Source organism: Clupea harengus, chromosome 15 (assembly GCF_900700415.2).
Source record: "Clupea harengus chromosome 15, Ch_v2.0.2, whole genome shotgun sequence".
Lineage (NCBI taxonomy): Eukaryota > Metazoa > Chordata > Actinopteri > Clupeiformes > Clupeidae > Clupea > Clupea harengus.
The window spans coordinates 38,773-57,066 of NC_045166.1; the positions used below are offsets into that span (position 1 = coordinate 38,773).

General features: G+C 40.7%; 1 long non-coding RNA gene and 1 pseudogene across 1 annotated transcript; one reads left to right on the forward strand and one right to left on the reverse strand.

The window, feature by feature from the left end:
- Nucleotides 1-6,834: 6,834 nt before the first annotated feature.
- Nucleotides 6,835-9,754, forward strand: LOC105913213 (annotated as a pseudogene).
- Nucleotides 9,755-17,465: 7,711 nt separating this feature from the next.
- LOC116223776 lies at nucleotides 17,466-18,294 on the reverse strand. The gene is made up of 3 exons (XR_004165264.2): nucleotides 18,145-18,294; nucleotides 17,927-18,046; nucleotides 17,466-17,820 (listed from the first exon to the last, which is right to left on the reverse strand). It is a non-coding gene; the product is annotated as an uncharacterized LOC116223776 (long non-coding RNA).

Genomic DNA, 18,294 nt, shown 5'->3' on the forward strand with positions numbered 1-18,294 from the left:
GCGGTTTTGTACTTGCCAGTGGTGATGAAACTAGTTCCAAGCACTAACTTGCTCAGAACCAGTAATGAAATCTCAGTAACAAGTTATAGTACCTTTTTAAGATACACCAGCTCTCTTCCTGTCTCTCTCTACTGTCCTATCTCAGTAAAGGCAAAAAAGCCAAAAAAAATAAAGCTTTAAAAATTTTTTTTTTTTTTAAATAAAAAAATCACTGAATTCAAGCAAATTGTCCTAGATATTGAGAACATTATTCTTACAGTATCTAGGCAAATGTACTTGTTTTTAGTGTAGCTTTACTGATTTTAAGGTAAATTGCCTAATATATAGCCTTATTTCAAGATGATGGTGCTAGCATTTGCTGAATATAAGCACATTTTCCAACATATTGAGAAAATAATTCTTATATATTTTGGGCATCTAGGCAAATGTACTTTTTTTAAGTGTAGCTGTACTGATTTCAAGATAAATTGCCTAACATATAGCCTCATTTCAAGATGATGGTGCTATCATTTGCTGAATATAAGCACATTTTTCTACATTTTGAGAAAATAATTCTTAATTTTTTTTCTATTTAGGCAAATGCACTTCTTTTTAGAGTAGCTTTACTGATTTCAAGATAAATTGCCTAGCATATAGCCTCATTTCAAGATGATGGTGCTATCATTTGCTGAATATAAGCAAATTTTTCTACATTTCGAGAAAATAATTCTTCATTTTTTTTTGTATTTAGGCAAATGCACTTGTTTTTAGAGTAGCTTTACTGATTTCAAGATAAATTGCCTAGCATATAGCCTCATTTCAAGATTATGGTGCTATCATTTGCTGAATATAAGCACATTTTTCTAGCCTGACGATGTCATACTCATAATTTTAGTCAGAATATGAGTCTGATACCACTCCATTGGGCTGTGATTATGGGGCGTGTTTCAACTGAACCAGGAGAAAAAATGCCTCTTCGCTCAATTGGTTACCTACAACCAATCAGAACAACGTAGTATGTGACCAGGGCCAGCTGATAAATTAAACTTTTACCGGATCCCGTAGGAAGGAAGGCAAAAACATCTTTTCGATTGACAAATGCCTTGATCGCATTTCTCTGTTCCTCTTTCAAAATGAATGCACTGTCAATGTCTAAATGGACTCGAATCTAAACATTTTAGCTCTCCAGCGGCAGCCATGTTTGTTGAAAACGAATTTAACCCGTGTGTTGCTGACGTAGTTGATTACGTTACTGTTGATCATCTGTCCATCATCGTATAAAGCCCGCCTTGACAATTTGATTGGTCAGACCATTTCTGTTCGCAGATAATTTCTCCCTAATGGAGCGACCCCAGACCGAACTTCCCGACTTCAAATGTTGTGGGCGGGGCTAAGTTCGGTCTGGTATCCAGGCTAGCATTTTTCTACATTTTGAGAAAATAATTCTTCATTTTTTTTGTATTTAGGCAAATGCACTTGTTTTAAGTGTAGCTGTACTGATTTCAAGATAAATTGCCTAACATATAGCCTCATTTCAAGATGATGGTGCTATCATTTGCTGAATATAAGCACATTTTTCTACATTTCAAGAAAATAATTCTCACATTTTTTTGTATTTAGGCAAATGCACTTGATTTTAGTGCAGCCGTACTGATTTCAAGGTAAATTGCCTAGCATATAGCCTCTTTTCAAGATTATGGTGCTAGCATCTGCTGAATATAAGCACCTTTTTCTACATATTGAGAAAATAATTCTTAAATATTTTGGGTATATAGGCAAATGTACTTGTTTTAGTGTAGCTGTACTGATTTCAAGATAAATTGCCTAGCATGTAGACTTATTTCAAGATGATGGTGCTAGCATTTGCTGAATATAAGCACATTTTCCTACATATTGAGAAAATTATTCTTAAATATTTTGGTATATAGGCAAATGTACTTGTTTTTGGTGTAGCTGTACTGATTTCAAAGATACATTGCCTAGCATGTAGCCTCATTTTAAGATGATGGTGCTCGCATTTGCTGAATATAAGCACGTTTTCCTACATATTGAGAAAATTATTCTTAAATATTTTGACAAATGTACTTGTTTTTAGTCTGGCCACACTAGTTTTAAGATATAGTTGGGTTTTTTGAGGCTAGATATTTTTACTTGTTTTACAAACTCTTGGTAAGTAAAATCTTCCTGTTCTGTTGGCAGATAATTTAGCTTATTTTAGGTGATATATGCTTTTTTTCTTGTTTTTGAAGGCTGATTTTTTGCAGTGCACAAAGGTACACAGAGTACCGAATAGAACCAAACACACTGTCTGGGGACAAGTTTTATGTCTTGTCATCATTGCCCATGAGAGCAAAGACCTCAGATCACATTACACAGACGACACAGAACAGAGGCCACACGGTTTATCTAACACCAACATGTGTTTTTGTTTCCCTTTCAATATGAGCAAGGGCTTGAGGCCACACCTAAGACTGGCTGCCTCCTTGCAGACTCACGAAATGTATCAGACTATACACCTCTCCTGCACTTTCTGTTATACAGCAGAACCGTTATGTGGACAAAATAAACATTCGATGGCCTAGAATATCTATTATGTGGACAGAATGACTTTTCTCTATAAAAATGAATGAATTGTATCCGCATGGTGAGAAGTGCATTCAGCCTTTTGTCGACAAAAGGAAAATAGCAATAGCCAACTCATTGCACAATATCAATCATCCATAATGTGCTCTCTTCAATGTTCCATGGTCACAATGATAACGTGTTTGTGTTTTTTTCATAGACAAAGGACATTACAGTGTTACATGGTTTCTTAATAAATTAATGCATTTGATAGCACAGAATATGTTCTGTCTACGAAATAAGGTCTGTTCCAGGTGGTGCCCCATATTCATTCAGTTTAAAGGGACTGCTCTAGCACACTAACTACCTAAAAGGCATGCAAAAACCTTGCAAACACCACCAGCAGCCCAGTTGACACTGATAAAAGCTTACCAACACACTAACGTGTCTTTTGCAGTATGGCAATGTCATGCTGTGAAAGCTTTTCTTCCATTTTTGCAAGGTGTTCCAGCAAGGAAACACAGAACTACATAGCTCATATCCTGGATGGCTAGTGGGAAAGACACAGGTTTGTATATGTCCTTCACATGACCATATGCTATTGTAACAGGAGCTATAAGGGGGAACCCCACAGCCCTGTTTAAGTAGCCAACTACGCCACCCTGGGAATTGCACCCAGAGAATATTTAAACTAAATGTTCTAATAGGCACATCAGCCCTTGAGAACAGGTTCGAAACACACACCACACAAGAGTCGTGAATTCCACAATATGTTATTTATTATAAAGATATGTAATTATGAGGTGTATGCTTATAGAGGAAGGGATGGACCTAGACGGACTGAGAGGTTAGTCAAAGTAGAAAAGGCATTTATCTAATAATCAATAAAAGGGCTTAAACAATCAGCACCCTGAGGTTCAGGGCTGACAAACACGCTAGGGAAGGGAATTAAATGGAAACAAACTATAGCAGGCAGAGACTTACCTTAGAGGGGCGGCAGGCTAACTGGGAAGTGTGCTTCAGGACTCACACCACCCTTGTGAAGGCAAACACGGCACAGCACACGAAAAGTGACCAGAGTGACACAGCAACCACACAGCAACCAATGATCACACGTGAATATGCACTGACGGGCCTCCACCACCAGGTGACTAGCCCCCCTCCAGGATAGCACAATGCCTGCTCATACAAACAAAAGGGGATGAAGAAATTATGAAAGCACCAGTCGACCCCAGCTGTAGGGCAAACACACATATACAGGGAAACTACAGGCAAGTTAGATTCCCCTCTCACAGGATACCTGAAATACTAAAAGAACTATACACATGCAAAACGATATAAACAGAACACAGGAATAAACGCGTGCTGTGCACGACTATGCCCAGGTACTGAAATAAAACACGGACCGCAAAACAACTCGTATAAACCAAAACAAAAGAACGACAAGACAAGACAAGACAGCAGCTCGTGTGGTGCCTCCAGCCCTCCACCAGGCCGGGTTGTGTCTGCAGAACACAAATCATAATTAAAAACCAACGGAGGTAAAATGATGCCAAAAGGGAGATTTCAATAAAATACCCACGTTACTCGGAGACACTGGCTGCCGCGGGAACATGCGCCCTCACTAAACAAACATGACACTGATATAAATATAATTATAAAAATTCAACGACCAGGTCTACTAATCCATTCAAGAACAGAGCATACCTGGAACTAGAGTGAACAACAGTTCTCGAGGTCAGCGAAGGAGAAGAGGATCACAACACCAGGCTACAATAAAGGACGAAGTTAGTCCACAGTGTGATATAAATTCCACGCAAATGGCTTAGAGGCGAAGAAAACCTACCGCGGGAGGAACAGAAAGCCACTCTGCACAGGAGGTAGCGATTCACAATATCAGGATATTGCACACATCCAGGCTTTTATAGCCACACCCAAGCAATGGCCACTAATTACTCAGGTGTGCTAAACGAGTGCAGTGACGTGAGCATAGGTGAATTCATCTCACTACAATTGCATCAAGACTGGAAATCTAACTCCAAGACAAGGTCAAGGCAGTTGAATTTTGTATTTATTGCTGTTAATTCCAGGGAGAGAAAAAAATCAACAATTGGCATAAAATCCAAATCATCCTAGAAATATATTTGACCTTTCCTGTACATAGTGAAATTTAGATATCAAAGAATACAGTAAACACACAACTGAAGGTAACAGTTTACCTTGTACACAGTACAGCATTTTTTTAACCATTAAAAAGTTTGACAAGTATAACTGGCAGATTTATGTGTACAACAATCCCATGAGATCGCAAGGTTCATCCAACAACATCAACTTAATGTAGTGGTCTACCTTTTACCATGTAAGCATTTCGGCCTTCTTGTGTTTCAGTACAAAGTCCCACTATGCAGATTGATGTTGATGTAGTGCAGCGACTCATCCTTCCGTGTTGTCTAGTGCTTCAGAATTGTGAGAGGCAACGTACTTTAGCCGGAAACCACCTGGAGTGACAGAGACTAGCAAGAGTGAGTGAGATCCAAATTGTGAAATCTTTTATAGGCATATATATATATATATATATACATATATTCACACGTATATATATATATATATATATATATATACATATATTCACACGTATATATATACATATATACGTGTGAAGGATTCATTTGTCATCATAGAATAATCCTGGAAGGTCCTGCCTAGAAGCTGCTAAGGGGCCTAGAATTCTTCTGGAACATTCTGAACCACCATCTTTGGATGAAGAGCTCTCTGTGCACTTTTTGCCAGAATACAGAATATAGAGGCTTTATTTAGAACCCTCAGAAAGAAAGGGCATTACAAAGGAGTTTTCAAATAAATCCCTTGTTCTTCAAGGCTGAAAAGGTTCCAAAATAAATCCCTTTAGGGTGTTTCTATGTGAAACCAAACAAACTACGGTTTATACGGATGTACAGACTAAAGACATGAAGCGCCTTGAAGGCTACCTTGCTGTGTGGCGTCAATGGAGGGCTGCTTGCAGTCCTGTGCAATATGCCCGGAGAGCCGCAGTTGTAGCAGGAGATGTTGCCATTCTTCTTGTTGATGCCCCCCACGCCCGCCATGGCCACGCCGGCACCCTGCATGGAGCCCATGATGGTTGGGTACACCTGCGGGTAGAAGCCCCTGAAGGCCGCCATCTGCTGAGGTAGCTGTTGCTGCAGAGGGAGGAGAGTGGGAAGATGTGTGGCATCTGCTGGAAAACCTGCCTCGCCAGCGCCACCGTTGTCTGTCAGTTTTGAGCTGATTAGGTGGTTAGGCCAAGACTAGTTCTGATTGCAGTTGACCTGGTAATGTTCAAAAAGGTGCTTAACTGCAGGTCTGTTCTCATAAAGACATAAAGAATAATGCAATGTGATAAGGCTGTGAAAATGTAAGGTTACACACCAAAGCTATATTAAGTAAAACTGTGGTATTGCCCTTGGCAAATCCAGAGGGCAGACCAGTGGCGTAACGTAGTTACGACGGGCCCAGGTGCAGGCTATTATGACGGGCTCTAGTCAGTGGCGTAAGGCAGTGGTTCCCAAACATTTTACAGTCCCGTACCCCTTCAGGCATTCAATCTCCAGCTACGTACCCCCTTATTTTTTCATGTTTGTAACCGTCGCCGCCACTCCCCTTCCCCCCGTGCACATATTCAGCCTATAACACTTGAAACTGGCATGGTAGGTCACTAACCTATCTGCAGCTATTTTTGCCAGTGTAATTATTTCGCTGAATATGGGTGTACATCTGTATTTTTGGCAATACGACTTTTCGGCTATTCAGACTATTTAGATTGACATAAATATGTGGGCCCAGGCTACGGGTCCCCAAGACCCTGGGGCCCAGGTGCGCCGCACCTGCTGCACCCCCTAAAGTTACGCCCCTGGGGCAGACTCTGTACATCTAGTAGTTCTCAGGAAATGTCTGAGTTGCATTAGCCAACCTGTTCCATGGAATAGGGGATAGGCTGAGCATGCAGTGGAATATAAATTTGGGAAGTGAGGTGAGAATGACATTCACATCTCTGCGTTGGTGGTAAAAAATCACTTGATACCAGAAGCAAAATACATTTTAACGGTAAGTTCTACTGACTTTCTTAAGTGTTAAAGAGCTTTTCAATGGGGAATTATCTATGATTGCTACAATTTAGCCTTGGTTATGTGTGGTGCTCACAACTTTTTTGGTGTATGGCCATTAGAATGACACGGTGAGATGAAATACAGTTTTGACTCCTATGACTCCTTTATCCCATTCCCTATAGGTCAGACAATGGAGTCACTGGCAGCAGCATACGCAAACTTCTCTCTTGAACTTTTCAAGAAAATCACGGAGATCACGGAGGCCAAGAACACCGGCAATGTGTTCTACTCACCACTCAGCATCTCTTCTGCGTTGGCCATGGTCTGTCTCGGAGCCAAGGGAAATACTGCAGCTCAAATTCTTGAGGTGAGTTCACAATGCACACAGTTCAGTGAAGCCATGGATAGCTTCACTCAGGGCAACTGCATTCAGTGCATGATGTACAGTGGCGGTTCTGGACCATTTTTACTAGGGGGGCCAAAGAGGGGCCAGTGTTTAACCAGAGGGGCACATCCAAATTGTAAGATTTTTTTTAACCAATAGTAGCTAGGTAGTCATATATAATAATATATAGTAATAATATAATAATAATAAAGCACCACACCTGGCAGACTACAGTGTTTGGGTGCGCCGCTTTAATTTACCCGTGTATAGAACGTTGCGTCACAATAGTTCCGCTTTTGGCGCTCGGGTGTAAAATCATAATAAATTCATAATTTTGTATTTAGTCAGCACGGGGTGGCCACAGGGGTGGCCAGGGACATGTCTACGGGGGCACGGGCCACCCCAGGCCTCCGTGTAGAACCGCCACTGATGATGTAGATGATAAGTGAGCACAGAATATAGTAACAGAACACTTATTAATAATACTTTTACCTTTTTTGTAGGTTAATGTTACCTGGCCTATACTTATAGTCAATGACGATTACCCGTATACAGAAGCCACGTTTTAAAAAATATTTTATTAAACGGAGACAATTCGTTCGGATAGTGTGTTTTGCTTTTAACTGAGCAAAATGATGCTGGCAGACATGAATGCGTAAAGAAGCTTAAATGCTTCCTTTCCTTATCTTCTTTAGTATAGGGTACACTGGAGCATCCTTTATGAATGGAAAATAGATAGTATCGCCCCAATTCCTTGCGACAGCAACAAACAATCGATCAACAACCGATCAACGTGACCCAAGCCAATAACATCCACCTTCGCATAATTAGTAGCCTAGTATATGTGCAGTCGGATTCTCTGCCAAAGTCCTTATGAATTGTACTTCACATCTTTCCTTGATCTCATGACGTTTTCAAGGAAAAGTGTAGGAAAAGACGATAGAAAGATCCATACGACCTTTAGTTTTATCGGCACAATATAACTGAACACTTATCAATAATCCTTTTTTCATTTTCTCTAAAGACCCTGAACCTTAACAAAGTTGAGGGTGATGTCCATGTTGGCTTCAACAAGCTCTTCGCTGAACTCAACAAAGACAGAGCCCCATATGCACTGAGTCTGGCCAATCGCCTCTATGGAGAGAAGACCTACAAGTTTGTTGAGGTAAGACCATCTGCTTCACACAGACAGCACAGTCACTGGCATGTGGCATGAAATGTAACATTGATCGACACTTTTCCATGCCAGTAAAGGAAGCAGGAATCTGGGTGTGTTAGTGCCAGAAAAAGATGGCCTCTAAAGTTCTGACCTGACTTTGATCAAGCCATCATTCCTTGTTTTTTTTCCTCCCATTCTTCAGAAATTCATTGATGACACTAAGACACTCTACCTTGCCGAGTTGGAGGCTGTTGACTTCATCTCAAATGCAGAGGCGGCCCGAGTAAAAATCAACAAATGGGTGGAGAAAAAGACACAAGGTAATCATCAATCAGTGCTGAAACCCAAACAGCATAACCTTACATACAAAACACCTCTTTTTGTACCTTTCTGTCACTGCCGTAAAAATGAAACAGCTGTTCTTATTCGTTTTCGTATTGATCCATCTATATTGTAGAGAAAATCAAGGACCTGTTGGCTGAAGAGGATGTGGATGATGAAACAAGACTTGTGCTGGTAAACGCCATCTACTTCAAAGGCAACTGGGAGAAGCAGTTCAACAGTGACCACACCACTGAAGTACAATTTAAGATCAACAAGGTAATGGTTGTCAAAAACAGTTGATAATGAACTCCCCTCCCATGTGCTTGTGTGTATTAAGTCATTGTGTCTGTTTGTGAAAGTAAGCCTGTGCAAATGATGCATTAGACGGCTACGTTCCCCTTGACCTACGTCCCCGATGCCGACTGCCAGATTCTGGAACTCCCCTATGTGGGCAAAGACATGAGCATGCTCGTTATGCTCCCAAACAACATGGAGGACAACACCACTGGACTGGAGAAGGTAAAACAGTGACGTGCACAGTAATGCTAGATGGGTTGGTGCAAAGTATCTAACATAGAACTGAATGAAAATTAGATGAAATATCTCTAACCTATTATCAGCCTAACCTAACCTATTAGAGGTTATAGTTTATGTACGTAAGTGTTTTTGTCAACTACAAAACTAATATTTGAATGTTCAAACTTGAAAAAGTAAGCATATAGTCCTTTAGTCAGCTGTGCTAGCTATGTAACAGAGGGTCCAACCTGGATCATTAGAGATTCAGACATTCAGATACCCAGTCCTTGCTCTGATATATAACCTCTCTCTTTGCCACTCCCTAAGCTGGAGCAGATGCTCACGTATGACAAACTTGTGGAGTGGACCAGGCCTGACATGATGCACACCGTGGAGGTCAAGGTGGGTCTCCCCAGGTTCAAGCTGGAAGAGACCTATGATCTCAAGAAGATCCTGGTCAGCATGGGCATGGTGGATGCCTTTAGCCCCCAGTGTGACTTCTCCGGCATGTCCTGCGACGACTTGGTTCTGACCAAGGTCGTGCACAAGTCCTTTGTGGAAGTGAACGAGAAGGGCACTGTGGCAGGCGGATCTACATCTGCCGTCATTAAGACTCGCTCTGCTCTGATACCAAAAATGTTCATGGCGGACCACCCCTTCCTCTTCTTCATCCGACACAACCCCACACAAAGCATCCTCTTCTATGGCCGCTACAGCTCCCCTTAAGCTTGAGGCTAGAGTGGTAAAGAAGTCTACATAGAAAGATGTCTCAGAATGTCTGAAAGAGATCCTGTGTCTGACTAGCTACCTGTAACCTAAAGTCCTTACTATAAATTTGAATTTTTCTTCTCATTTGAAAATAGTCTTATACTGGGTGCTTTAAGAATGTTATTCTACCTAACTGTATGAACCTGGGAGAGGCAGTTGTAACACGAGCACTTCTTGCAGCCAAAGATATTTAAACAATCCATATGTGGTTATTGACTTGTTATACCATGTCACATGTCAAATAAATCTACTGGAAATATAGTGCCATTGTCTCTTTTTTGTGCTTTAAGGGAAAAAACGAATGATGTTTTAACACATATTGCCTCATATAGCCTCAGCACTAGAGACACTAGAGACAATAATGGGTTCATTTGACCAGCAAGTACAGTCCAGCAATAGAACTCACACTCCAATAGAATCAGTCAGATGCAGCAAAAAGTATTGCAAGAGACATTTTTTTTTCTTTCAATAATTTTACTTCAATGAAAAGGTAAGATTTTTGTGAATATTTTGAGTGAAAGACCAAGAGGATAAATAATAAAGACATTTATTCGCATCTCATTTTGCTCATCTTTACTAAAGGGTGCCAATAATTGTGGAGGGCACTGTATATATATATATTCGTATATCTTGAAATACATTTCTTACTGTAGTTAAATAACTAAGTTTGTGTCTGGAAGCCATGCTAGGGCTTTGCTCCGGGCCCCCACAAGGTTTGTAAGTTGTTGTATGAGTTGACAAACAAGAGCTAAGAGATAAACAAGGGTACATGCTGCATGTGTGGTGCACTGATGCGTAAGTTTGATTGGATTTAAGTCATTGCATCAAGACTAGAAATCTAACTCCAAGACAAGGTCAAAGCAATTGAATTTTGTATTTATTGCTGTTAATTCCAGGAAAGAGAAAAAATAAATCAACAATTGGCATAATATATTTTACCTTTCCAGTACATAATGACATTTAGATATCAAAGAATACAATAGACACACAACTGAAGGTAACAGTATACCTTGTACACAGTACAACCTTTTTGAACCATTAAAAAGTTTGACAAGTATAACTGGCAGATTTATATGTACAACAGTCCCATGAGATCGCAAGGTTCATCCAACAATATCAACTTAATGTAGTGGTCCACCTTTTTCCCTGTAAGCATTTCGGTGTTCTTGTGTTTCATTACAAACTCCCACTATGCAGATTGATGTTTAGTGTCACTGTAAAATTATGTTTCTGTTGTTGTTCTCCTTCTCTTCAAGCAAAATAGGTATAAAATAGGGTGATATTTGAATAGAATGAAACCCAAAAGGACTGTATGACTGATTCATTGAATTAGGTGACAATCGCCACAGGTCTGTCCGGTTAGAACAAGAACGGATGTCAAGTCCCAATGATGATGTAAGAACTGATGTTTATTGAAAACACACACTCAAGCCTTGAATTGAATGATAATGAACTGTGAATATGATTATCCGTGTAAAGGACTCATATCCACACTTGAATCCTTGAATGACCGTGAATGATTGAAGACCATGAACCGTGAAATGAACAATGATCCGACTGATAGAATCCGTGGTTTAATCTTATCGACGCACGGCAATGATGAAAGTGAATGTCTCTGATCTTGATATTGTCCAAAGCACTCCTTGATGATGATGCTCCTCTCCAGCTTCTCTTGACCCACAACTGGCCAGTGGTGGCCCAAGCTTATATAGGCCAGAGGGGAGGATGAGAGGGCATGTTCAGACCTGCTTTGGAAACCCAGCATGGGGTTAACCATCTGGTCAGTGAAATTCCACTGTGCACGAGCCCCACAGGATTCTGGGATCAACTGATAGGCTGACCTCTGCCTGGACCCCAGGTCCCATGTGGCCCGCACAGTGGGGTGCACAGCTGGATGCAACTGGTGAGACAGCCCTTTTTAACAATAGGTGTACAATTTCAGCAGTCACTTCAGAACATTTTAAGAAAAACTTACTGAACTGAAATCTTAACTGCTCAGCAAAAAAATCGCACTCAATAACCTAACCTGGACAAGATAGAGTATGAGAGTAATGTCAGTGTTCTCCTTCTCTGGCAAGTTTTCTTTCTGACAGTGACAGTAGTGCTCATGTTCATTACGATCCTATTCCATTTTCTTTATCGAGTCTAACTATGCATATGTTTCTTAAAATTGGCATGACCTGCTAAGAGTCTACTAATCTAGGCTTTGTCCTTGGTGAAACCAGAGTATATCATAGTTGCACGAGAGAAAACAAAACACCATCAAAACAAACACACAAACAAAAATAAGAAAGGACAAACAACAAGGCTGTAAATTGAACAGTGGGTAAAAAAGAGCAAATTAAACGAATAGAATGACACTTTTCCAGAGGGGAAGCTACCGCATCGATTCAAACAAGCCGACTGAGCGACGCTTGAAAGTCAACACTGACTGGCGTTAGGGAGAGCTGTGATACCCAATGGCACCATCTAGTGGCAATAGAGCACAGTGCATCGTCTGAGGCCTACTGGATGGGATTACACAGCAGTTAGTGAGACTTGCCGAGTGCTGTTTGTCATCGCGAAAACCTTGAACTCAGTTTTGCTGAGGGTAGTCTTTGTAGAACCCTTACATATTGCCAAAACGAGAAAAAATAACAAATAACAGCAGCCATTTTTCACTATGACATGATGAAAACACGATAAAAGATGATTGGAAGTTCACATTATATAGACTGGAAATGCGCTCAAATGTTTTTGTTTTTGTCTAGGAGTAAAACTGAAATTCCTTAGCACTAAGAAGTTTAAACTGTTAAACACTGCAGCAAAAGGGAAAAAAGCAAACAAAATTCAATTTCCCCCTTTTTTGTTGTATTTTCTTTACTGTATAATTCAACAACAATAATGAAAATTAACCAAACATAGTTTTCTTTTAAGAGCATAAATATACAATTGTAAAAAAGGTAAGAAACCCTTGACTTAGACCACTATCGATCCCCCTTTTTAAATCAATGAACAAATCATTTCAAAACCTTTCATACTCGTAGGAGACACATATGCCTTTTGTTATTTTCTTTTTTTTAAATGTATTTTGAATATGATGCTTGGCGAGTAATTTATGTCAAAACATTTGGTTTACTTCTCGCAGTATTATATATTTTTTGTAATCTAGTGTATAAGAAATAATGCAAATGGCAAATGTTCTCGTGCAAAACATATCATGTGAAATATTAAGAAGGGGGGGTTGTGAGAACATAGTGTGCTGGAAGAAAGGGCTTAATCAAATTCTTGCAGAAGTGCTTTCAGTCACGTTATACCAACCCACCTGTAAACGTTGTGATACTTCATGTTCTCTTTATCTCAGTAACTCTGTAATCTGACTCTCACAGACTGCTTGCCACTCTGTATGATTCTGATCCTTCTGCAGATTTTTATTTTTTTTAACTACCTTTCTCTGATGCATGTTCACACCTGTGCTAATATATGGAATTTAGGTAACATCAAATTGTTTATTGATATATTTTTACTGTGTGTTTTACAATGTAATGGCAGGAAGATAGGTGCCAGTCATTAGGTGGGACATCTCTGTATGCTGAGGTCATTCATTGTGGCATTGTGTTAAATGTCTTAATGTCTGTAGACCTGTGGAAAAAGACAAAACAAACTGAAAAGCATTTTGTTTTAGAAGACTTTGATATGAAGGACATGGGGTGTAAGTAAGACAGGACAAGACATAATTGTGACGGACCGAGCCTCGGTTTGGCCTGAAAAGCTCAGAGACAGAGTGAGGGTTCAAATATAAAGCTTTAATAGGGTTAAAAAAAAAAACAGGAGAACTGCTAAGCCTCTCAAATGAACAGAGGACAAAGAGCAAAAGTCTCTATGAAGATCAACTGCTCAGCCTCTAAATGGGGTAGAGGACAATATGCAGCAGTAGAAAAGCTCTATTAAAAATACCTGCTAAGCCTCTAAATGATGTAGAGGACAAAAATCAGCAGTAAACATAAGGGTCCACATACAAGCACATACCTGACCAGACTTGACTAACTGAACAAGACAGAACAATGAACATATAGACCTAAGTGCAGCATTTGATACTATTGATCATGACATCCTAATTCATTGTCTTGAAAAGTTAGTTGGGCTTTCTGACTCTGTATTAAATTGGTTCAGAACATACATCAAAGGGAGAAAGTTTTATGTCAAGCTTGGAGATCATGTGTCTAAGAAACATGACATCTGCTTTGGGGTTGCACAAGGGAGCTGCCTTGGTCCATTATTATTCTCACTGTACATGCTGCCACTTGGGGACATCATTAGAGAACACAATGTATGTTTCCATAGTTATGCTGATGACACGCAACTGTACATCTCTGCTGAGCCAAATGATGCTGCAGCAATAAACTCCATTACTACCTGTCTTTTGGCGATAAATAAGTGGATGAGCAATAATTTCTTAAAGTTAAACGAGGACAAAACTGAGATCCTACTAGTCGGCCCTAAAACAAAAAGAGAAATGCTGTTTAATAATTTGGGGAAATTAACTCCCTTGATTAAATCGGAGGTTACAAGTCTTGGTGTTATTTTAGATTCAGATTTAAGCTTCAAGTCTCACATTAACAAGGTGACGAAAACATAATTTTTCCACCTTAAAAACATAGCTAAAGTCCTGCCATTTATAAATCAAAAAGATGCTGAAAAACTGATTCATGCCTTTATTTCAAGCCGTCTTGATTATTGTAATGCAATCCTTACTGGCCTCCCAAAAAAAAACAACTGAGAGACTTCAGCTCATTCAAAACTCTGCAGCTCGGCTATTAACCAGAACCAAGAGGAGAGAGCACATTAGTCCAGTTTTAGCTGCTCTGCACTGGCTTCCAGTAACTTTTAGAATTGACTTTAAGGTCCTTCTCCTAATATACAAAGCCCTTAATGGGCTAGGACCAAGTTACATTACAAACTCCCTAGTCAAATACTTGCCCTCAAGAACACTGCGATCATCGAATGCTGGTTTATTGGGAGGTTCCCAGCAAAAGCCGTAAGAAAATCGGGGACGCAGCATTTGTCAATTATAATTATAATTTTATTTTTTTTTGCACTATATCTGAGTTATGTTTCTTTGATGTCTATTTTTATGTGCATGTAATTTCTTTGTGCATATTATGTATTTGCTGTAAAGCACTTTGAGCTGCATTCTTTTGCATGAAAGGTGCTATATAAATAAAGTTTTATTATTATTATTATTATTATTATTATTATATATACACCAGGGGGGTATTCGTCGTAGCTCGCTAAACGGTTTAGCGAGCTAATTTTCAGGCTAAGATAAAAAACGCCCCTCTTTTTGGTTTGTGGTTTGAGGTGGTGTTGAATTTTGCCATGATTATGGTCTTGTATTCTTCATAAGCGTTCATGTTCATCTCCTACTCGCCAGCGGAGAAAAAAAGAGCCCTTTTCTTTGAGTTTAGAACCATTATACCGTTAGAAAATCATGGTTTTGGTGATCGACCTTTCCTGCCTTTTGAAGTAGGACGTGCACGCGCAAATGCCATGATAACTTTAGCCTGCTTTAAATTAACCACATGATTAGGATGCGGGTCAGCCGTTAACGAACCGATATTTGCTGTTCTCAATCAGCTCGCTAATCTTAACGGGCTAAAAGGCCAATTGATTAAGTTAGCTTCAATCCTACGACGAACGTACCCCTGGGGGGTATTCGTCGTAGCTCGCTAAGCGGTTTAGCTAGCTAATTTTCAGGCTAAAATAAAAAACGCCCCTCTTTTTGGTTCGTGGAAGCAACTTTTGCTAAATCACCATAGTTACATATCGATTAGCACTAACCTGCTCCAGGGCAGGCTAACTTAAGTGTAGCTGGATAAGCTTGCCACACCCCCGGAAAAAACATGGCAGCTCCCTTTTTGAGAGACCCAGTTGACCAAGGAGCTATTCTAGTTCGATTAGCTTTTCATGTGAATAGAGTTCTGCGTGATCGCCAAGATCCTTTATTTTACACTGATGAGTTCTTGTTTGAGCGATATCGTTTCAGCCGACAAGGACTAATTTATTTGCAAGACCTTCTTGGGCCGTACATTGCAAATGTCACACGCCGCAGCAGAGCCCTTACTGTGCTTCAGACTCTCTGCATAGCGTTTAGGTTTTTTGCGTCAGGTACATTTTTATACAGTGTAGGCGATGCCGAAAACATTGGCAAAGCCGCAGCATGCGTTGCTGTAAGGAAAGTGTACCTGGCGCTAAACCAACTGATGAATAAATTCATCATGTTCCCTGGCCATGTCCCAGTCGATGAGATCAAAGAGGGATTTTCTGCAATTGCAGGTAATTGAGTAATTCAAATATTTTACCATTTCATGAAAATGCATTCCTATCACTATTCATTACGGAGCTTATCATTATGCAGAGTTTCCTAATGTCATTGGGGCAGTGGATTGCACCCATATCCGTCTGAAAAGGCCCTCTGGGCCAAACGAGGCCGATTTTGTCAATAGAAAGGGCTTTCACAGCCTTAATGTGCAGGTACTTATGACATAATTTTCTATAAATCATCATTCGTCTTTGACAATAGACATGGACCTTGCAATTGCCTGCTGTAGGCTACCCATGTACTGTACAATACCCATGACTTGACTGCAATTCATCTTAGATGATCTGTGACTCCACCTGCCTCATTACCAATGTTGAGGCCAAGTGGCCGGGCTCTGTCCACGACTCCCGGATATTCAGAGAGTCTACACTGTGCCACAGCTTCGAGCAAGGTATAGCAAATCTCATGTCATTCATAAATTGATTATTTTATGTAGAGGTGATCCAACATTGTTCATATGCTATACTAGGTAACTATGATGGGCTCCAAATTGGAGACAGGGGTTACGCCTGCAGGCCCTGGTTCATGACCCCCTATCCCGAGCCAGCCCCAGGCCCTGAAGTGAGGTTCAACGGTGCTCTCGCTAGAACGAGGGCACGAATAGAAATGACCTTTGGCCTACTAAAGGCCAGATTTAATTGTCTGCGGGTGGCACCGGACAGGGCCTGTGCGATAACGGTGGCCTGTGCAGTGCTCCACAATGTGGCCACACTCAGGAGGGAGAGGGTCCCAGTGATCGTGGCCTATCCTGAGGACGATCTGGAACCTGTCCAGCCTGATGAGCGGTCCGGACCGGCTGCAAGGGACATAATTGCCCATCATCATTTCAGATAGGTGTCCAGATGACTTTGGGTAATGTTGGACTCATTTCATGTTTTTCTCTTTATGTTTGCATGTTTCATTTATATGGTTAATGGGTATATGGTTTGCCACCCTCTTTGCTTTTAAGTTACCCATTAATAGTCCATCCTCAGCCATCATCGAGTCCATCCCAAATCATCAATCAATGACCGTCTGGTTTGCTGCCTCCACTGCCAAGGACCAAGGCAGACTGCAGCAGATCATTTGGTCAGCCGAGAAGGCCATCGGCTGCGACCTGCCGTGCCACCCTGACCCGTTTCACTCCAGGACCAGCAAGAGAGCAGGCAGGATCATTGCTGACCCTTCCCATCCTGGCCACCACCTCTTCCCATCCAGCAAAAGGGTCCGGTCCATTAAAACCAAAACCTGGCGCCACCTGACCAGTTTCTTCCCCACGGCAGTGGGGCTCACAAACAAGCCCCCTGCACCACACTGACTCGGGACCCCCGCACACAATGCACTGCAGTTTGCACTTTAGTTTGCATCCTTATTTATTCAACACATCATAGCAAGTGCACATCATTTATTGCTATTTTGTTAACACTTTCTCTTGCACAGTATGCTCATACTGTAATACTGTTTTGATTATTTGTATGTTTGACTATGACCCTTATTTTTATTCTATTTATCAATATTCTGTCTGTCCCATGCTCTGAAATCACCAAGTCAATGTCCTGTATATGAGAGTGTACTTGGCAATACAAATAATTCTGATTCTGAATAGAGGAACATGCTGAAGAATAATGTAAGAGATCCATGTTGTACAATAAAGCCTTTATTTTTGTTCCCTTTATTGGTTATCCTGTAAATGAAGGTGCACAAGAAATAAGAATTTCAGTTTAGTTACAATTCATGGCAAAGCTCACAAATACTTTAGCCAAAGCTTTGCTTTACAGGGTTAGACTTACATTCAGCTGCTGTTTAAGCAATTTAACCTCCACATCAAGCTTCGCTGAGCTCAAGTGGAGGTTATGAATTTTCGCACGCAAGTAGCGCTTATAAAGCGTACGCACATCTTCATTGTCAGTCTGGAAAAAAAGACAAGAAAACCATTCATAACTTTGTTCAGTGTGGTGGTCAGATGCCAACTATACTCACAATGTGAGGGTATTTAATGAGAACTCACGTCCCCATCCCCAGTTCCCGAAGAGCGAGAGGGGCCAGGCTCCGGCGGATCAGGCCGTGGTCCAGCAGGATTTGCCTAAAGGAATGCATTGATGTAGTGAGTGCCAGGAGTGAGTGGGATAGGAGTATTAGTTAACACAACTTGCATTTA